Genomic DNA, 22,775 nt, shown 5'->3' with positions numbered 1-22,775 from the left:
AGTTTCTAAAATTACTGCAGGCAAAACATGATTTTTAAAAAAATAGGATCTGGCAGTGGTGATAAACTATTAGTGATAAACTCTCTGCATCGACAAATCCCCAAACTGTCTTGTAACCTCTGAAAGGGATTATAGTGTCTTTCAGTCTTTCCCAGATTTTCTTTTTTTTTATTTTAACTTTAAATTTGCAATTTTTTTTTGAAAAATTCTCAAATTTATGCTAATATGCTGTCATATAAGTTGGAGTTACAAATAAAAATAATAGAAGAGTAAAAACTGGATCTCATTAGTAAAAAGGAAGTCTATATAATACGAACTTGTACATTGGTTAACTTTTAACTTTTCAAACTCTGAAATTTCCTTATTATTTTTAGAAAAGGTCTCAAAATTTACAATATTTTTAGTAGAAATTATTCCTTTTTTTAATATATCTACAATGGTACTAACAAATCCCCAAACTGTCTTGTAACCTTTGAAAGGCATCCAAATGTTTTTTTTTTGTCTTTCACAAAGTTTTAAGTCTTTTTCAATTATTTCTGTTGCTTTTTATTTTATACATATTTCAGAAGTATTTCTAGCAATTTTTTTAACTTTTCAAACCCTGAAATTTCTTTTTTTTTTCTAGAAAATTTCTCAAAATTTACAAGATTTTTAGTGGAAATTCATTCCTCCTTTATAAACACACACACATATATATAATGGCCTTAATATGCCAGCATACAGCAGGTACTGGACTGAATTAATAAAAATAAAACCTAATATACAATAAAAACTTTGAAGGATCTTCAGAAAGTCTGAGGATCTTTTCTTCCAGACCGCTTTATAGGATTATAAGAGCCTCTGAGCAAAATAAAAAGAAATGGAGGATGACTCAAGACTTTTAGAGCAAAGTACTTTTCCCCCTGATAAACGACATCATGCCTCACAAACTGCTCACAGGTCAAAGAACAGACCTGGAATTCACCGGTGGAAGTGCAATGATTTATGGTTCTGCAATGCGCTCTAGGGTTAAAGCAAACTGGATAAATGTACAAGGACTCCGCCACAAATCGTGCAGACGTCTTTGGGGGACAGCCGGCTCCAATATGAGAAACAAAGAGTTAAAGCTGCAAGTGGAGGTTGAAACCCTCGGAGGCGATGACCTTGGATTTAAAGGATTCCCCCGGCACGGATCATGAACAGGTGTTGGACCAGCTGCAGCACAAAGGATCCTGGCTGCTGAGTGTCAGAGGGAAGTCGGAGGTTGTGGGGACGGACGAGCAGAGCGACCGTGACAGCCTGAGGGAGCGGCCATGTTCATTCCTACACCCAGGAGAAACTGGGATATGATGCACAAGCCCAAAATATTCACTGTTATCGTTCCAAAAAAGGAGAAATAGTGACTGACTGAGCTCTCTGTGAAGCAGAATAAAGAGTAAATTTACATAGACAAAGCAGTCTGGTTTAGCTTAGCACTCAAAGTCATTACAAAGCTTCGCCAGCGTCTTCTTTTTGAATAAAAAGTCGCTTGAAATTTCAAGAACAAAGAGAAAAACAGCATTGAAATTCATCTTTAAACGTCTGCAATGGAAGCTTGTTGCTCGTCAAATGCCATCGAGGGTTCTCCTGGATTTTGTTTTTTATTCACTTGTGATGAAGCATTTGGTCGTTTAAACGGGGCACAGTGACATTTTGAATCGCTAATGTTTATCTACATCAGAACAACGTATTCCCGAACAAAACTATTCACTGATTACATCCCACTGACGACAAAAAGATGGAAAGAAAAACTCCTTTACATTGATATTTTCTTCTCATTTTCAAGTATAGTTTAATTTAATTTCATAGGCAATCAAATTGAGCTTTGAATAAAATAATTTAGTGAGTTGAGTGTCTTTTTATGAGAGTTTGGTAGTATATTTCTCCGAATCATCTCCAGAACTTTCTTGGACGAAGATCATTATCATTTGCACATTATTTGTAAATAAACTTTTTAACGTTTTTATGGGGGGAATTTTAAGTTTGAAATCAGGATTTCATGTCTTTATTCTCAAAACTTGTAATACTTGTAGTCAAAACTTCTGCTCTCTGTCAAATACTCACTGTGCTCTCTCAAAACTTTCTCTTCTCTTGGAACAGAAAAGTACTGTTGCCTGGCAACCTCTCAGCCAATAGAATGGCAGCCACACAGGCACACCCATTAGAAGGAAACAAACACTTTCATTCTATTGGCTGAGAGGTTGCCAGGCAACGGTACTTCTTTGTTCCAAGCCAGAGCAGAAAAAGATTCACGATTTTCTATCACTTGCATAAAAAAACATTTCCAACATCGTTTTGAAAAGTTCAACCCTTTCTGCTTGACTCAACATGTTGATTATTTTTTGGATTAACTGATTAATAAATGATAGAAAAAGAGATTTTTAATATGATTTAAAGATAAAAACTATCCCACTTGAGCAGTTTTGTGTGAAACATATTTACAAATTGTTTTTTCTATGTTAATGCAAAATGTACAGCTCTGGAAAAAATTAAGACCACGTAAAACGATCAGTTTCTTTAATTTTACATTTTATAGCTATATGTTTGAGTAAAATGAACATTGTTCTTTTATTCTATGAAGTTAAAGCAACAATTTCACATTTAGTCGCAGAAAATGAGAAATGGTCAAAATAATAAAAAAGAAGCAGCGCTTTCAGACCTCAAATACCAGAAAGAAAACACGTTCATATTCACTTAGAAACAACAATACTGATATTTTAACTCAGAAAGAGTTCAGAAATCAGTATTTGGTGGAAAAAACAGGAGGTTTTCAATAGAATTCACTGCAGCGGCTCTTATTTTTTTCCAGAGTTGTATTTAATCATTGTACAGTTTTGCTCTGTGGGTTTTGTCCTTTCAGCAAATGGCTTCTCAATTAATCAATTAACTGGATTAATCCAATCACTCCAGCTCTCTAACAGAAGATAATTGTAAGTACCTAAATAAGTGTTTGTTAGTTCGCACATTGGGGAAAGTTTGAGCGGTTTAAGACGGGAGGAATTCACTTTATAATAACAATTAATACTAAGCTCGACTCCCCCATGAGAGTTTCCATTTGACTCTCCACGCTGACTGCTGTCTGCTGACTCATTCCTCTAAGAAACAAAACTCGTTAATGCTGTGTAAGAAGGAGGAAGCTCCACTCACTCAGCTCCGCGATGCTGCCCACTCGGGTTGCCAGCAGCGACTGCTCCAGGGTGCGCAGCTCGGCCTGGGAGTATCCGTGACCCTCGCCGCCTCTCCCCGAGCGCTGCTGGTCTCGGTGCAGGTTCAAACTTTCTGGCAGGCTCAGCACACCTGGAAGAAATACAGAGACAGACGCCACGGCTCATCAAGCAGCTGAACTCGTATTTGAGGAGGAAATTTAGTTAAACTAACTTTGTTTTTGTTTTTTAACCCCCCCAACCGCCTGCATATAGGCGGCATCACGAAACACCAGGGGGATGGAAGCTGCAGAGGAGACGCAGAAATGCAAATCAGCACTTTTAGCTAAATGTAGAAAAACAGAGCTGGGAGTTCGGAGATGCACATTTATTTCCTTCTCCAGCTGTAGCTTGGGGTAAACATTTATCTTCATGATTAGACGTAAAGCGTAGGGTTAAACGCACAGAGCGCTAAAAATGATCCCCTCTGAAGTCGAATACGAGTTTATATTCTTGTTTGCGTCCGTCGTTGTCTATTTTTTAATTCATCACCTGAAGTCTAATTAAGCAAACCAGGCTCTGCTATTTCTGTGAATTCAAAGTGTGACCTTGGTGGGAGCGGTTTCTCGTTTTATATTATGATCTCAGGTGTATTGTTTTTTTTTTTTTTTCCCGTCTTTGTTGCAGCAGATTATGTTTGCGGACAAGAATGAATCCATTTAGGAGGCCATTACTGCAGCCAGGCATTGTTTAGCTGCAGAATGGCTTGTGACAGATTGGATATTGAGTTTTTTTTCCTCCTGCAGGAGAACGGAAAGCAACACCACACTGAGGGCTAATCCTAATGACCCAGCGCAGCAGGATAAGCCGTTTCTCAACAAACAGTAATTAAAACATGGGGGAACTTAGTCTATTTGTCTATATTTGACGCCAGAATTGAAGACAAAAGGCCCATGCAGTTGGACAGAAGGCAACAAGCCGGAGTTTTTCTTGAATTTAGCCTCAAATTCCTCCCACAGCGTTTTCTTCCCACAGTGTCCAGCCCGGGAATACCAATATTCCCCAATCAGAGTCCCACTCCCTTCTTCCCACAGCCTTTTCGGGTAGGTTTACTTAATATAGGGCTTCCAATAATTCCTTTAGCAGCTTTTTTCCATTGCTACTTGACCGCTAAGCAGGAGGCGCAATGCAGCTGATATCTGGGTGTGCCTCAACATAAATTCCTTGGGAAAAATATGTGAAAAGTTTCCAAAGAGTGGAAGTATTTCAACAAAACAGAGGTAGATTTAAACCATGTGAACATTTTGATGCGATGAAAGACGAAGCTGAAGTTGGTTTCCGATTGTAGCTTCCAATTCAGGAAATGGCTAAAGGGCGATTCCACCTAATTTTCACTACCTTCATCATCTTTAAACTATTCTAGTTAAAAAATTACAACATGTAGACTCTTCAAACCTGGACTGGATCATTCTGCACATATGCCAGAACATTTAAAACCAAGTTTGTGAATCGCGAACCATTCATCTGATTTGTGAAACTTCAATACGGGTTGATTTCACCAGATTTTGCACATCTGGACCACACTACAATTGCTCTAATTCCAAAACAACACTTACAGTTTTCAAACCTGGACTGGATTATTCTCAACTAAAACCAGAATATTTAAAACCAAATGTGGGATTTGAAAAACCTTCATCTGATTTATGAAACTTCAATAAAGGGTGATTGCAGCTCTCTCTTTCCATCTGGACCACAATGAGGGAGGAGGTAATTAAGCCATTCCTTCCAACTCCTCCTTCTCTGAAATTTCCATTATTTTGTTGTTATATGCAGTTTTAGCTTTTTGTTTTCTCTCATAAAAGATGCAGAAGATAGTGAAAAATGAGGTGAAACTGACCTTAAATTGAAGTTTCACAAGTCAGATTTTGTCACAGAACCTTAACCTTGTCGAAAATAAAGGTTTCATAAATCAAACACTTGGTTTTAAATATTCTGTTATTGCAGCAGAATAATCCAATTCAGGTTTACAGAGTCTAGATGTTGCAGTATTTTACTAGAGTAGATAAAACATAGTCAAGTGAAAAAATTAGTGGAATCGTCCTTTAGACATTTCCCGAATCGTAAGCTGCAATCAGAAACCAACTTCAGCTTCGTAATTTAAAGGTAGATGAGCATGTAATCAATTATTTCCTCTCCGGTAAGATGATCGGTTGCTAATACATTAGAAAACAGACATTTACAAAAACTTTAAAAGTCCATGTGACATTAAATTAAATTCAAAAATACGTTATTAATCCCCAAACGTAAATAAAATGTTTCTGCAACTGGTATACAATTTTCTTCCAAGAGTTTTCGTAGATGCTGATGCCTCCTGTAGCAGTCTGTATTACATTGATTCTAAATAAGCCTCTGACTGAAGACACACATTTGTTGCAATTAAATGATACAGACTGTAAATATTGCTGGTTTTAGGTGAGTTCTTCAGATTTTTTGACATTTTTTGTGTTTCCAGTTAGTATTAAATTATTGGCCTTAAACTCTCAAAGCAAATAATTTATTGAAGAAACCGAACATTTAAGTGAATAAAAAGAAAGCAAACACTTCCCCTCATAAGACTAGACATCTACAGATGTTTTTATGTGGTTGCTTGTTCTGATTTAACCAAGAAATATTTGTTAAAAATCACAATAATCACAGCTTTTTAACCATATTTGGATGAAAAAGCTGGATTTGAAACCACAATGCTAAGGTTATATGACCAGCCGCTCATTTAGACGTCAACCGTTCTCCTCGTGTTTAAATGGAGAGTGTCAACTCGAAGTCTGCAGTGAAGCTAAACATATTGAGTTGGTCTTGCAGCAGTTTGTTCAGAACCGTAAATATCAAGAGAAAGCAGCAGAAGCCCAGGTTCTGACAGAAAACTTCACAACGCCTCAAGGCAACCAGAAAATTCATTGAGAGTTTAGCTTTGTCTCCTTTCCCACAGTGAGGTTGAGAAATCTCCTGAATTTCTCTGGGAATCCAAAACCAGATTTTGAACTTTGAAATACGTTTCTGAAATCAACGGCCTGCTATCATTACTGCCATCCAGATTTAATCTACTTATACCTGTTTTTGTTCTCCTACTTCAGAAAGCTATGCTTTTAAAGAACCCACAGGGTGCAACCGAGTTATTTGCTGAATTATTCATCCTGTCAGATCAAGACGTATAAACAAGTCCGCAGCCATCTCTTTTCCCACCTCCCACTCCCTCTACATGTTATCTCTCACTAACATTTGGCTTCTCCGGATACAAAAAAAAAGGAGGAATATTTGATCCTGGGTGATGTTTGTGTTATAAACATCAGAGGTGAGAAAAAACGCCAGCCTGGCTTCCTGAAGAGGAAAAACTGACGAGCATGACAGATAAGAAAACGACATATATATTTTTAAATGTTTGACCTCTAAGGCAACAAGAAGAGTATGGGGGAATTTATCTGCCATAATTTGGGAGTAAGCATTTTCAGCCTGAAAGCAGGACTTCATGTTTTTCTTCCCTAAACTTCTGCTCTCTCAAATCTTTCTCCTTGCGCTCAAAACTTGTCTCTGCTTGGATCAAATCTCCGCTTGCAAATCATTTTCTGCTCGGCTTGGAACAGAAAGGTACTGTTGCCTAGCAACCTCTCAGCCAATAGAATGAAAGTGTGACACTGGGTGCGTTTGTTTCCTTCTAGTCGGTGTGCATGTGTGGCTAATGTCGATTGTAGCAACCTGCGCCACCAACTGGATGTAGGGAGAATCTATCTATCTATCTATCTATCTATCTATCTATCTATCTATCGTGCCTGTTTCTAGCAAGAAACACGCCCACTAAAAGGAAACAAACCCACCCAGTGTAACGCTCTCATTCTATTCGCTGAGAGGTTGCCAAGTGATGGTACTTTTGTGTTCCAAGTGCGAGCAGAAAGGTTTACAAGTGGAGATTTGATCCGAGCAGAGACAAGTTAGCGCGAGGAAGAAGGTTTGAGAAAGCACAGTGAATATTTGAAAGAGAGCAGAAGTTTTGAGAACTAACATTACAAGTTTTGAGAAGAAAGACATGAAGTCCTGCTTTCAAAAATGTGTTGCTCTCTAATTATAGCGGAAGAATTCCCCCATAAAAGAGCTCAGCAAAATGTTGAGAAATGGGTTAATTCTAACTAAATAGGTAAGATTCGTCGTACTTTCTTATTTTGGGAGCATGTCAGCCGCTGTCGAGTTGATAAAAATAGAGACTGGGTCATTGGGACAAGACCACTACAGAGCTCCATGAGGCGTAAAGGAATCCCTGTAGTGATTTCAACAGGACCACTGCCACTCATGCAAGTCATCATAAATAATGTAGAGGATATCGAGCTCTGCGAGGATACACACCACAATGGTCTGTGTGAGAACAAGAAACACAGGAGTATTTTTTCCAAGTAAAATAAAGATTAAGAGCTGCTAAAACAGACGTCATGTTTCTGCCAAGTTAATGAACCGATCTTTTTTGCCAGATTTTTTAACCTGTTATTCACGAGAGGACCCAAATTTGGGTCCTCTCGTGACAGAGGTGTCAAACTCCAGTCCTCAAGGGCCTCTGTCCTGCAACTTTTAGATGTGCCTCTGCTGCACCACACCTGAAAAGAATAATTAGGTCATTAGCAAGGCTCAGGAGAACCGATCTACAACAGGAGGAGGTAATTAAGCCATTTCATTCCAGTGTTTTTTACCTGTGGCACATCTAAACACTGCAGGACAGCGGCCCTTGAGGACTGGAGTTTGACACCCCTGTCATTGTGAATGACAACCTGAGACCAACAGGTTAAGCATGAGTGTGTAGTTATTTGAAGAGGGAGTCTCTTCACACATTTTCTCTGTGAGATGAAGTTATACGTTGAAGCAACACCAGTGCACTGTTGGCCTGGTCACAGTTAAAACTGCCTGGATGGAGACCAGAAATGTAAATGACCCGACTTAATCCTGTTTTGAACCAGGCTGTCCACATCCATCCATCCGTTTTCTGTAAACCCTTGTCCCTAGCGCGGTCGGGAGGGTTGCTAGTGCCTATCTCCAGCTAGGTTGTCCACATTTAGCCATAAATTCCAAAATGTAATATTTTTCTCTTTATTTTCCACAAGCAGTATGTTTAAAAATAGTGCAATTAAAGAGAACTTGCACTTTCCTTCTGCCATCCCTCCAATCAAAGTGCAGAAAACTAAATTAGATTAATAAAGCCTGACATCAAAAAGTGGAAGTGACCCGCACCTCTGAACCGCCATCTTGGTAGGCAAACGCAGTGCAAAACATGGATGAACCATGACTTTGAGACCAACAAAAAGAAAGTACCAATGTGTAAGAGAGAAATAAAATTTAGGGATCTAAACGTGTATGAGACGCAGAATGCTGGTTGTTTATTGTTGTGATAGCAACTCCATAGAAACTGTCATGACAGTTAGTTACGGAAACCTACCAAGATGGCCGTCAGCCACAACGTTCCCGGAACTGTGACGTCACATGACAAATATTTACAAGATGATGTCTAGTTAGCTTGATTGCAGCTAGCCTAGTAGCAAAAATTAGCACTGTAAGCTGTCAGAGCTGTAGAGGTCAAAATTGTTTTAAATAAATTTGATCTTGAAGGTCAAAATCAGACATTTAAGTGAAAATGTTGGCAAGAGCTAATTTTATAAATTAATTTATAAAATAAAAAATATATTTTGGACGGTCCAATATTAGTTATTGGGAGAATGACTTTGGTTAGATGCTAGCAACTAGTCTATTAGCACAAACTTGCTAACAGGCAAGTTAGAAAACAACTTTTTTGATAAGTTTGTGCTAACAAACTTGTTTGTAAGCACACTTTGTAAGCAAACTTTCTAGCAACTTGCAAGTTTGCTTGCTAACTAATAGGCCAGTAAGCCTAACTGCTAACTAGCCTGTTAGCCTGTTAGGTTGCAACTAGCAACACTGAGACACCTCTGTAATTTCGATATATCTCAGTATATTTTGAGATATATTAGAAATATACCTCACAATATTTTTAGATAGTTTTGTTAGATAATACCGGAAGACAGTTCAGTTCCCTTTGGCTCCAATTTAATTGATTTTAATATAAATTTTATCCAAGATCATATTGTAATTTTCCAAAATACGAGGGAATTTCCAAAGCTTGTTTGAAAAAATGTTCTTTGAGCACTTTTCTGAGGAACAATAGATAAAAAAAAATCCCCTAAAAACCTAATTTTCTGTTACATGTAAATACAAATGAAGAATGTCATGCTGTTATTTTCTAAGAATGACTACCTTTTCATAACAAAACAATAGCTAAAAAAAAATCACATTTTAAAAAATAATACTCAAGGTTTTGAGAATATTTCACCCAGCATAATCGTGTGTGAGGCTTTTGGCTGAATGGGAAAAATGACAGCCTCTATTAGGCTGGCTGAAATCTCCTTTTCTGAGTCCACAGGAGATCTCTCTGAAGACTAGCAGGCACCGTGGTGGCTTAGGAAAAACAGCTTACCATTTTCACAGGTGACAGTACAATGCGGTTTGAGCTGAGCTCAGAAGGAAACACAGCTGGTTTAATGGCACACCTTGACATTTTGAATTGGAAACATAAATATCTTTCCAACACCAGACATTTGCTCATGCCATTGGGAGCAAAAACACTTTTATATGTTATTTTTCTTGTTAGATTTTTTTCACTGAGCCAGAGACAATGCATCATGGCTCCCCTATCTGCTGACTTATCAAGATAAGGCAACATTTAAAATTTGACTGGAAATTTACACTTGATATCATCAGCAGAGACGGTCCTAGCCTGTTTGGAGCCCTGGGGGAACCAAACTCATTTTTCTTTTGGGCCAAATCAAAATCATAAATGTTCTTAAAGGGCTAATTGTGCCAGAATGTATTGCTAAAAACAGTTAAAACATAACTAAATTCTTAAAATAAAATAATACTGAACGTATGTTCTCTCAGCCAATAGAATGAAAGTATTATACTGGGTGCGTTTGTTTCCTTCTAGTGGGTGTGCCTGTGTGGCTAATGTCGATTGTAGCAACCTGCGCCGCCCACTGGATGTAGGGAGAAACAACAGCCTCAGCTTTCTGCTCTGTGTTACAATAAATATCCGCCAGCAGTGCTTCTATCTATCTAGATCAGAAGCAGGCACACCCACTAGAAGGAAACAAACACACCCAGAGTAACGCTTTCATTCTATTGGCTGAGAGGTTGCCAGGCGAAGATACTTTTGTGTTCCAAGTGAGAGCAGAAAATGACTCACAAGCGAGCAACATATTTTCAGTCGGTCCAAGATTTCACAATTGTTTTTGTGATATTTTTTACAGTAAAAAATATCACAGTAGTAATTTAGAAATATTGGCACTTATGTATGACAGTAAATATTGGCACTTATGTATAAGTAATGTATGACAGCAAATGCAACTTTTTATTACTTGCCATATCACTCGACACAAAGTAAGGCTGAGGCAGCTGTTTAGTAGAAATATAGTAGAAGTAAGAAATATTTAGAGCTGACGTTTTTCATCACTTTTGCGAAAAATGTGCAATAAAATCAAAATTATGCAAAAAGTGCAGGGATTTGGAGGGACTGATTGATACAATTAGGCAGTAAACAAATAAAAACTGCTGTGAATTGATTGATAAAATAATATTTAAGCTCACTGTTATCTTGATGGTTCTATTTTTGTGTTTTTTTAGAGTCTAGAGGGCCGCATAAAACACTGTGACGGGCCGGATTTGGCCCCCGAGCCTTGAGTTTGACATGTGAGAGGATTTAAACATAGCATCTTGGAGTTTCTCTGAAAGCTCTTTTTCTGCTAATGCCAAGAAATCAGAGCACTTTCATTTTATTTTAGAAAATTTAAGAAAAACAATGTTAGTTTATTGCCTTGAGTTTGACATGTGATTTATTTTCCTAGCTCTTTGTTCTCCTTATTTCAAGACAAACTAACATTAAAACAAGGTCTTTTCAAACAGAGAAAGGACAAAAGGTCTGCCTGCTCTGTTTGAGATCAAACTGGCAGCATAATGAGATCCGTGATCAATTCCTCTTTGTGACAAGCTGACAATCCCGGCTGGATGGTTTTATCGCCCGGAAGCTCGACCCGATAAAGTCCAACCTGTCAGCGAACTTCTCGGGAGAAATCCCTAGAAGATAGAAATATCTTAACTAAATTGATTTCCCATTAAAAGCCACAGTTTGTGTAACAATGATGTCATTCTGAATTGCAAGTCAAGGTCAGTAGGATCAGTCTGCACCATTCGGATCCCTTTTTTCTGCAGGAATGTCCAATTGATTTCTTTTTTTTTTTTTGTCGTGAGGGAACTGCGCACCCTCCCTTGTCAGCGAGAAAACTCTGCAGGAATATTAACAGGTAGTTGCCATGGCACTAGGCGCCTGCTGCCTCGCGCTGCAGCGATTGGCTGAGCTGGAAATGCTTTACTGTAGGAAAACAGTTTAGAAAAAAAGGCAGAGTGATTTTTAAACCCACATCACTGAGCAGACAACACAAGCAACACAAAGCCTTTTATCAAAAAAAGGGGGATGAATTAGCGTGATAGCTGCTGGAGCTGCTACACCACAGAGACATTTATTCCCTCATCAATAATGAATGAATGTACTGGGGACCGAAATGGTCAAAATGATTAAATGGTTGACCCAACTGATGGACTGAGAATTGATCCATAATGCAGCTGTTGGTAGAAACCCACAGGAGAAAAGCAACGAGGAATCCACAACCGTTTTCACAATTTTCTGATGATTAAGGGCTTAAATATGAAAATAAATATCACATCAGGGAGCATGACTTAAATTCTAATTAGATGAAAATGTAATTTCATCTGGAAGAGTTTTATTTGGTGGCATTTCCCAAGAAAACAGAGATTGGTAAAGTAGCTTTTGTAAGAACTTTTTGGGGGATAAGCTACATAAAATAAGATGGAAATCTGATAAGCAGAGAGTTGGTTTTATCATTGTGATATGATGTTTATCCTGAATAGGCCTGATGGAAAAACATTACAGCATGGCTCTTTTATTAACCCTTTCATAGCGTTTAACTGAGAAGTAGCTTTTATAACGAGTTCCACCAGGTGTTTGCTAATTGCTGCTGGCTAGTCTGAAGGAGCCGAGTGGGGGAGTTACTGCAGCTCTGAGGAGGAGACCCGCCTCAAAGGCGGGGCTAAGTCCACCTGGTCGTTTTGCACAGCTGAATGGTTGCTATGGAAATGAAAGCATTTCTCAAACATGATACAAACCTCAAAAAAGTCAATTTTAGGAAATACTGCTTCTTTAAAATGAACATCTCCGTTAATTAAAACATGTTTTAATTGATATTTATGTAAATAATATGCCTATCTATTGCACTTACTGTATGAATTTTGACATTCTACCCTGAAATTGGGAAATAACTGGGATTTTTCTTGCAGATGTGAGGTTCTCTGATCTATATAAATTTGAATCAAACCAGAAAACATGAAATGCAATCATTGTTTTTAGTTGCCTGTTTGCTTATGTATCATAAGTGGTTTCCACCATGCTATAAAAAAAACCCCCTCCTCTCCCAGTAAAATGTCTCCAAACCAATTGGTCCCTCACGTTCTCATGAATAAATCAAAACAAACAAGCGCATCTGGCATGGAAAGTCATCCAGATGACTTCTCTCTCAATAATTTGCAGAGCATGCTCTGAACCTCTCGGCATGTTTACACACATTCCCTCCCCAAAGATTTTACATTTTCAGAAAAGCGTAACTAAAACATTCAACTAAATTTGCATTTGATTTTTTTTTGCTAATCTTACCATTTTGTTAACCACATCTCATTTTTGGCTGCATAATAAAGTAGTTTGTGTTCACATTAAGGCAGTAAAATCTGGTTGCAAATAAAATAGTTCACAGTTTCTCGCAATTATGTTTCAGTTTTTTGAAATTGGATTTGATTAACCTAATTTTTTTAGATAAATAATTAATTTTAGAATAAAACTGCTACATATTACTAATTATTAATAATAAAGCTTTTGATGAAATTCTTATTTAGCTGCAACATTATTGTGTTTTTATGTACTTTTTTGGTCTAAACAAGAATTAATTTCTGTAGCTTCCAAAACTTCATATACAAGTTAATAAAATTACATTTTAAAAAGGTGATAGTTAAATTAAAAGTGCCAGATGAAGCTAGAGGGAGAAAAAGGGTATTTTTATCTCAAATGAGGCGAAGAAAGAATATCATTTAGCCTCTAATATAAATGCTGTCAAGCATTTCAAAAGGCTTTTATGAGTCCTTGTGACATTCAGTGAAATCAGATGCAATAATGATGATGGAAAAAAGGTCAAATCTGGATTTATTTTTCTGTGAACCAGAGGTAAATCTACCATGAATATATGAATACTTTCAAAAGAAGCATACTAAATTTATTCTATTCTGCTTCAAAAACTAAAAAAAGGTCTTAAAATGTTTACATAAATTGGCTGACTAGCTGTAAATTAAAATAAAAAAACACAAAAATATTGATTTAATTCCTATTTTTGGCCTGAACTCGGCAGGTGAGGCCAAAACAACACCTAGACGTCAGAAACTTACATAAAATCCTCAATTTCAGTCAACATTTAAGCTGCAAGCAAGAAATTTTGCTTCATTTTCCTCACCTCTGAGTTTATTTTCATTTTAAGGGAAACTGGATTGTCAGGAACGGCTCTAACTGGTCTGACTTTGAGCAGGCTCAAGCCTTGTTCCTGCTCGTGTAGATCTATATGTTCTAGATCATCAGTCACAAATCTGAAAAGGCAAACTCTGGAGCAACGTGTGGGACTCTGCAGGTTGTTTTCGCTGCTTCATCAACCAAGAGCTTAATCCCTCATCATCTGGACGCCTTTATCATGCCAAACCAGATGGACTGCAATGGCTGCACTAGATGCCCGACTATATTTACAACCACGTGGCAACGACATCGTAATAATTAGATGAGCCACATGTTTACCGAGTTATGCTACAGAATATATAATATGTTTAATTTATCCTCCCTTTCAGTCACAAGAAGGGAAGAGAATCATCTTAACACAATCAGCAGAAGATGTGATCATGTTACTCTTATAAAAACAGAGTAATTGTAATAAAGAAGCAGTAGAAACAAAGAGTAAAATACTTTTATTTATGTATTTTCTCCCAATTTGCAAAGTGGAATGCTTTCTGAACTCTGCTTCTGATTGGTTAGTCAGCACCTTGTGACGACTCCTAACCAGGAAGTAAAATAATCTTTACACTAATGATACTATTGTTTTTTTTTTCTTTTTACAAAGTTTTAGAATATTCCCATGTATTTACTGTTACTTTCTTACAAGCTTTTTGAAGTAAACATGAAAGAAGAAAACCATTCCATCCGAAGACCCTGACCCACACACTGACATCATTTCGAGCGGATAAAAATAAGAGAATGTGATGTGAATGAGGGAAGCATTTTGGTGACTCATATGAACTTTAACGTTTCTAAGGTTCAGGCAGGAATATTCCTGAGCAACCAGTAAAAATATTACTTTGGAACAAATGTTTGAAAAAGTTTTTTTCTTTGATTTGCCACCAAGTAGTTACAAATTCCACTGGACATGATCCGATTTGAAATGTTTTCTTCATTAATTTGCAGTCATACACTGCAAAAACACAAAATCTTACCAAGTAATTTTTGTCTAGTTTCTAGTGCAAGTCAAACTAAATTAAAAGTAACTTTTTAGCAAGATATAGAGGCTTGTTTTAAGTAAATAATTCCTTATTATTGATGAAAAAGTTCTAGTTCCATTGCCAGGTAAATTAACTTGGGAAATAAATGAAATTATCTGCCAATAAAACAAGTACAATTTAATCAATAATAAGAAATTATTTACTTAAAACAAGCCTCTAAAAGTTACTTTTCATTTTTTTTTCAAGTGTACTCAGATATTTGCTCTGGAAACTAGACCAAAATTACTTGGTAAGGTTCTGTGTTTTTGCAGTGTACTGATGTAGACGAAGCATCATCACTCCATATATTTTATTTTAAACAACTCTGCTTGCAGAGGGTGTCAGTGTCACTTTTTTGCTTTGAAAAACTGTAAAAATTCAAACTTTGAATTCCTTATGCAAGGACCGTTAACATTTAATGCAAATATTATGACATTTCCCCCTTTAGGTGAAGAAATGTGAAGCTTTCCTTACTGACAATGTTTGGTTTGTTTGTTTCTATGCACTGTAATCACTAACTTAATGAACACTGTTGTTCCCAAAAGCAGCACGGGTATATATAGCGCCAAAACTAATTTATTGCTTCGCTCAGAAGTACCAAGCAATCACACATTTACACCTTTCCTAATAGAGTGCTGCCGGACACTCTTTCTCCTTCTCTTTGTTTCTCCTTCTGCAGGAATCTGCCCCTGGCATTTTTTTCTCACAGTGTTTCCCAGCGCAACGTGTGTAAAGAGACGGACGGACGCGCTCATCCCCTCAGCTCCTCCCCGCGAACGTAAATAGAACACGTCTAATTTGGCAAGGGCGATGTTGACATTTGGATCTGATGCCCCGGTGGGAAGGGTAAAACGGCGACGAATTAGGATGCTGCTGCCGCACAACACCTGATCTGTTCCTCTGCATTCAGCACAAGGTTCTCAACGCTGCATCAGCCAAGCAAAATCCCCTCATATCAGAGGATTATTGGTCACATCGTCCCACTAAGGAGGCGTTCTGGCCTGAATGGAAACAAGAATTAGCAGATGATTTAGAGATGAATTCCTTCTTTCATCAAAACCACTAATTTTTGGCTCTTTTTTGGAAAAAGTAAATGTGTTTGAATTAACTAAAACACTGATTTTCAGTGATTCTTTGGCAGAATAGATCTCAAGGCAAATAATCGTGTACTTTGGGAGCGATGTCCCTCTTCCTCCCACCTCTTAAAAAATCGCTGGCTGACATTAAGACGTGCAAATCAGATAACTCATTAGTTAGTCGTCTTCTTCTGACCGTTTCTCCATGGAAAGATGTCCTTCATGAAAACTTGGTCATTCTCATGTTAGATCAGGGTAGATTTTACACAATTAGTCATTTTTATTTATCAGAATCAGTTTAAGAAGTTTCATAACAAAAACAGATTCCAATGATGTAAGATAATGTCCACACATTCTGAGACAGCTGCAGATTTTAAGATTTCAATCATTTTTTGGACATATTTTCAACAAATTTATTTTATCTTTAGCTGTGATCAGCTGTATTTAAAATTAAAACTTAAACAGAACATGTATGACAACATGAAGTAGGCTAAGGGATTCAAGATACATCAAGATCCTGTCCAAAAATCAAAGGTAAAACAGCAGAATGTAAAAACACTACCACTATGTCATAACAATATGAGACAGGTAATGTGAAGAAAATAAAGCTCCTCTGCCATCTACCCATGAATGTTATGTCATCTGCACAAATTCACAGCCAGAAACAACCAATCAGAGCCAAGAGGAGGGTCTTAGTACTGTCAATCAACCTTGTGTTCATCACAACATAGCTGCCACTGTAAAAAAAGTCTCTAATATATGGTAAACTCCCAGCAGTTCTGGCTGCCAGAATTTTACCATTTAATTACAGTAAAATTCTGTGCATATATGGTAAAATTTGGTCAAATTAAAATTCTGTATAAATATGGTAATATCAGAAAAATTCTGTATAAATATGGTAAAATTCTGTATAAAATACTTTACTATGAATTATATATCTTTTTAAGTGCGTGCAAGCATTCATGCTTTTTAAGCTAGCAGGCTAAGGCTAGTTAGTAGCAGGCTAACTTGCCTTAGCCTGTTGTGCTAACTAGCCTTAGCACAACAGATAAACAGTTTTTTCAGCAATGGTATGGTGTTTGTTCATAGCATATTTAGCAGCGAGTACACAGGGTTGACTGACAGCGATATGACCCTGCCTCTGGCTCTGATTGGTTGTTTTTGACCGGGAGCGGCCCATTTCTTCAGATGGCAACAACAGTTTACCTGTCTCATATAAAACTGTAATGTCACAATGACAGTTTTTAAAAACATTTTTTAAAAAATAAAAGTTACATTATTTACATGCTTTATGCTGGTAAGAAGATTAACTTCCCTTTTCTAACTCGGATGCAAGTCAAAAACAAACAAAAAATAAAACAATCATGCAGATCAACACTGGCAGCTCTATATTTGGAGGCAATGTAACCGGGCCACTGATGTTAAGGCTGGCGACGTGGCTGATGTGACCGCGCCGCGTGCTCACAGGTCACCGCGCCACAGGGCGCCGCCACCAGTCGCACGGGGTTAGGAGGTGGCAGAGGTTAGCCAGCTGTGACCGGCTGCAGCCCACAGGCTGGCCTCAGATAATTTCATGTGTCGCCGCAGAGCTCAGATCTCACCATGAAAGAGCGAGAGCGATGATCAAGAGTGCGAAAGAACAATGGAGATGGAGCACAATGAAGGCTGCAGAGAGGAAACAGAAAAGTGGGAACGTAAGAGTGATTGATGTCTGGAGATTGAAGAGGGGAGGATAAGAGCAAAGGAAGAAGACAAAAGGCCAGGAAGTCATGTTTTATCCTTCACAGCTACTGCCCTGCTGAGGAGCCATCTTCTCTTCCTGTTCCTGGCCCAAAACAGTGGAAGCAGAAAATATGGATAACCTGCTGCAGAGCCATTTAGGAATAATTCAGCTCACAGGATGTCATAACTCCTGATTGATAAAGCAAATAGTATTATGGAGCAAACACAACCTTTATGTTCAGCAATTAGCACACAGTTCAAATATGACCTTCTACTACAAACAAGCAAACAAACCAAGCGCCTAAAGAGGAAACCAAAGATTTCTTACCAACTGACAACAATTTTAGGATTTGTGTGTCGAACGTGGCTTTTGTACACAGATGATTTAGCACACACACACGTGTCAAACTCAAGGCCCGGGGGCCAAATCTTGCCCACTCTAGCTTTTTATGTGGCCCTCTGGACTCCAAATTGCATCAATAAGTCCCTCCAGTTTTTCACAAATCAGCAAAATTCACACAAAATTTACACAACCCCACATATTAATTGACTGCTGCCTCAGTCTTACTAGGTGTCAAGTGATTGATAAGTTGATTAATAAAAAGTCACATTTAATGTCATACATTAGAGCAAATGAGTAAAAATTCCTTTCAAATATTTCCAATTTAGCGCCACAAAATCTGTGATTTTGATATAAAACAACCCCCCACAAAAACGATCACAAAATCCTGGATGGACTGATCAGTGTGGAAAGATGTTCAATATTATTTAATTTTAGGAAACACTTATTGAATGCTAAAGCAGCTATTTATTGATAATTGAGCAAAAATTAAACTTGACTTGAGGTGAGTTATTGTTTTTTATGATTAGCAGTAGCTGCGTTTCCATTTAACACATAACTGCGTAAATTGGGATTACAAAGGAAAAATTGTGTAATGGAAACAAAGCAATAAAAACATGTTTTTCGATAGTTTTTGATCTGAGTTGAAATGCTTTGTCGAAATTTGTGTATTCCGCAAACTGCAATGAAAACACTTTTTTGCATCGTATGAGTCACATGATTTGTTGATGTGTTTTCTTAATTACTCTTTTCATGAACAATCTTGATTTTAATTGCGCTTTTTTAACACTGCAATTTTAAAATTGTGTTGTTCTACATGATCAACATAGTTTTGTTTAGTTTTTGTAACCAAAACGCAGTTAATGCCTTCATTTGTATTAACTGGCATCAAGTTTTGCAAAAACAAACAAGACATTGTTAATAAAAAGAAAATGTTTAAATATCTGATTTTGGTGGTGTGGTGTCTTTTTTCTTTTGTGTTTCTGCCATTCTTTAGTTCCTCAAATGCCTTTAAGCCCATGTGGAGCCAAGCAGAAAGGATTTGCTGGCCATAAATATGGCTCCAAGGTAATTTTGCATTCAGCTTAGCTGTTTTTGTTTTTTGTGAATACATGGGTGTAATTTCGAAGCCCTGTGTAAAACAGCCGCTCTGAAGACGAGCGATGAAGCAGTAAACACCGACATTAGTGGCGCTTTCAGCCTTCCCGACTTCAAACGATGCCCTTTTTCCTCTGGAGGATTTTCTCCTCTTATAAACAAGCACAAATCATCATCATCATGAAAATGTCAAAGTGCTGCTTTTACTCTGTCAATAATGTCAAGCTGCTGACACTTTGACAAAGAGGGAGCGCTTCTTGGAGGAGAATGAAAGTGAAATCAATGCAGAGTTCGCGCCGTTGGCTTTCACCCCTGCTCACCACCGAGGGAGACCCCAAACGCGACCCAGTCACAATGTCCCGGCACCCCTCGGCCGCTCCAGATGGTCGCCATATGTCCTCGCACCACGAACACCAGAACCCACGGCAACGAGAGGGCACGCTTCGCGGGCGCCGGGGTTTGTTTACCAGTGTTTCCCTCTGCTGTTTGTTGTGTGTCTGACGGAGCATCTGCAGCAACAACAGCCGATATTAGGGGCAAATAAAACCTAGCAGAACGGGAAAAGGTTCTTTTTCAAAGATTTTGTGATAAGAAAGGGAGCATCAGAGAAAACTAAGCACTCTGGATGATCTGGAGAGATTGTGTTGAGCAATGGGAGAAATGTTACAAGAGACTAAACTTTCACAACAAGCGTAAGAGAAACAACTTCCAACTACGGCTGTCTTTATCTTTTTCTTTAGGGTAGAAAAATATGTGCAAAATGCAAAAGCAAAACAGGCCAAACATCTCTACCCAGCCCTTCTAAGATATAAAGAGAAACTTTCCGCAAGAAGGAAAGACAGAAAACATACATCCAGACTATTTGGACTATATCAGAGGTATTTTCACAGAGTAATAATATCATCTCTGACGGTTTTGATTATGTCGTTTTTGTGTTGGTAGTCTGTTTATTTGCTTATTTTGAGGGAACGCAAACGAAAACATTTCCCGATGTCCCTTATGGGGCTCTGTATGTCATAACCAATTTTGCTAGATGGTAAATTGTTAACTTTTGCAATAAATGATAATTTGATGTGAGACTATGTTCAAGTATTATATTGATAAGCTCTCAAAGATCAATAAACTTAAATTTTTATAGGACACTAAAAGGAGAAGTGTACAAAATTGACATAGAGCCATTTTATAGTACAATCAATGCTAAAGATGCTACATATATCAAATAAATTTCCCTTAGTAAATTAATGCTTTGAAATTGGGTCTCCGTCTCTTTAAGAAACTCCTGCTCTTTCTGGAACTCCGCCTTCAGGAAGTGATGACAACATGGCTCCTCCATTAACCCAGCGTTTTTTTTACCTGCGTTTAACTGAGAAGTATCCCAGCTGATGCGTAGCTCCACCAGGTGTTTGCTAATTGCTGCTGGCTAGTCTGAAGGAGTAGAGAGGGGGAGCTGTGCCTTGAAGGAGGGGCCAGGCCCACCCAGGCGTTTTGCACAGCTGAATGGTTGCCATGGAGATTAAATGACTTAAAATGAAAGAATGAAAGCAACACTCCATGTATGTTTATGATGAATGAATGTTATGACATGATGTAAAGCTAAAATAAAGTCAATTTTACATAATACTGCCCCTTTAACAGTGGAACCGGTAGATATTTTAAATATCCAAAATAAAACACATGAAACAGAAACCATACACAACTAAAACTAAAAATAAAATGGATTCTCAGTCTCCATTAACAAAAACATACTTAAAGCCAAAGTGGAAATAAATACAGTAGTCAACCAAAAGAGTGCAGATTATGAAGTCTGTATACTGTACTCTAGCCACATGCATCATAGGTATATTCTAATAAAGCATTGATTAATTCCTGATATTAAAATTAGCTAACTGGACTTGTAGCCAATATTTTGGGCTACAAGTCCAAAATAATGGCTGTGTGTCTGGACACCACAAAGCATGATCGAACCTGATCGAACCGTTATATCTAGGATTTCTGTCGGCTAATGAAGAGACGATAAAGCTGATCATTAAAATGAGGTCAATAGGTTTAATTTATCGTGCGATTAATTGATTTATCGTTTATCGCGACAGGCCTATTCACACTTTGGAGCAAAACCTTACCCCAACCCAAAAACAGCATTTCTTCTTTGAGAGCAGTGAGTCCCCACAATGCATCAAATACAGGATACACACCCACACACAACAGGCTTCTACTGGCTTTGACCTGAACCAGTGATGTCACTTGTTCTCTTGATAGTGATGTCACTCATTATCTGTGACATCACTGACATCAGTGCTTTTATTCCGAAATTAACTCATTTGTACTAACCAAGACTGAAGAACAAACGTAGTGTTTTATTGTCTAATTTCACAAGGACGGCTGGATTAATTTAACAAAATGGCAAACAGTGGTTATCCATCTATGCCTGAAGATCAGGGTAGCCTGCTGATGGATGAAAGTTCTTCTGACATCACCTGTGAAACACTGGAGATAGAAAACGACAAACTCCGCCAGTTGGTGGAAGATCTCAGACGGACCATCGAATGCTCCAAACCTGGCAGGAGATCCAGGCAATCGGTCTTGCAAGCTAAATATAACATGATAGCAAGTGAGAACGATGTACTTCAATCTCAAATCCTGTCTCTTCGTGAAGAGCAGGAAAACACACAGCTTAAACATGAGGACATGAGAGTTGAGGTACATTGCCTGGAAGTAGCTCGACAGACACTGAAACAAAGACTCATGAGGCATCGGGTGATCTTGACAAGGGCACATCTGTCCATTGAAAAGCGATCCGAAGACTTGCAGAGTCTTTCAGAGGAGTTGGGCAATCTCCTGAGACGGTACCACAGAGACTGTAAGGAGATCGAGCGCATTAGCCGGCAAAACGAGACTTTGAAGTCTGAAAATGCTCAGCTAATTGCAAGATTGGCTCTACAGCCTGAGGAGTACCTGGTGAGCAAGGGACCAGTTTCAGCTCTCCGAAAAGTTGGTGAGAGGGTAGGTACAGTTTTTAAGACCATGAGCCGAACAGGAACACTGAGGTACTGGTTACCAGAATGGTTCTTCTAAAATCCATGCTGGTATGCCTCTGAAAACTTGCTGAAACTGGTTCCAGAGAAATTGGTCGCTTTGCTGATCCTGGTTCTAGGGAAACAGGTCGCTTTGCTGATCCTGGTTCTAGGGAAACAGGTCGCTTTGCTGATCCTGGTTCTAGGGAAACGGGTCGCTTTGCTGATCCTGGTTCCAGAGAAATGGGTCTCTTTGCTGATATTGGTTCTAGGGAAACAGGTCGCTTTGCTGATCCTGGTTCCAGAGAAATGGGTCGCTTTGCTGATACTAGTTCCAGAGAAATGGGTTGCCTTGCTGATACTGGTTCTAGGGAAACAGGTCGCTTTGCTGATCCTGGTTCCAGGGAAATGGGTCGCTTTGCTGATCCTGGTTCTAGGGAAATGGGTCGCTTTGCTGATCCTGGTTCTAGGGAAACAGGTCGCTTTGCTGATCCTGGTTCCAGAGAAGCAGGTCACTTTGCTGATCCTGGTTCTAGGGAAACGGGTCGCTTTGCTGATCCTGGTTCCAGAGAAATGGGTCACTTTGCTGATACTGGTTCTAGGGAAACGGGTCGCTTTGCTGATCCTGGTT

At 38.4% G+C, this 22,775-nt stretch overlaps 1 pseudogene; it reads right to left on the bottom strand.

The window, feature by feature from the left end:
• Positions 1–3,130: 3,130 nt before the first annotated feature.
• LOC106955416 (ankyrin repeat and BTB/POZ domain-containing protein BTBD11-A pseudogene) overlaps positions 3,131–22,775 on the bottom strand; it is a 126,954-nt pseudogene continuing 107,309 nt past the window's right edge.

This window comes from Poecilia latipinna, unplaced genomic scaffold (genome assembly GCF_001443285.1).
Source record: "Poecilia latipinna isolate Pla-1442-1.1 unplaced genomic scaffold, P_latipinna-1.0 Scaffold732, whole genome shotgun sequence".
NCBI classification, from domain to species: Eukaryota; Metazoa; Chordata; class Actinopteri; order Cyprinodontiformes; family Poeciliidae; genus Poecilia; species Poecilia latipinna.
This window is presented reverse-complemented; position numbering and strand designations above follow the sequence as displayed.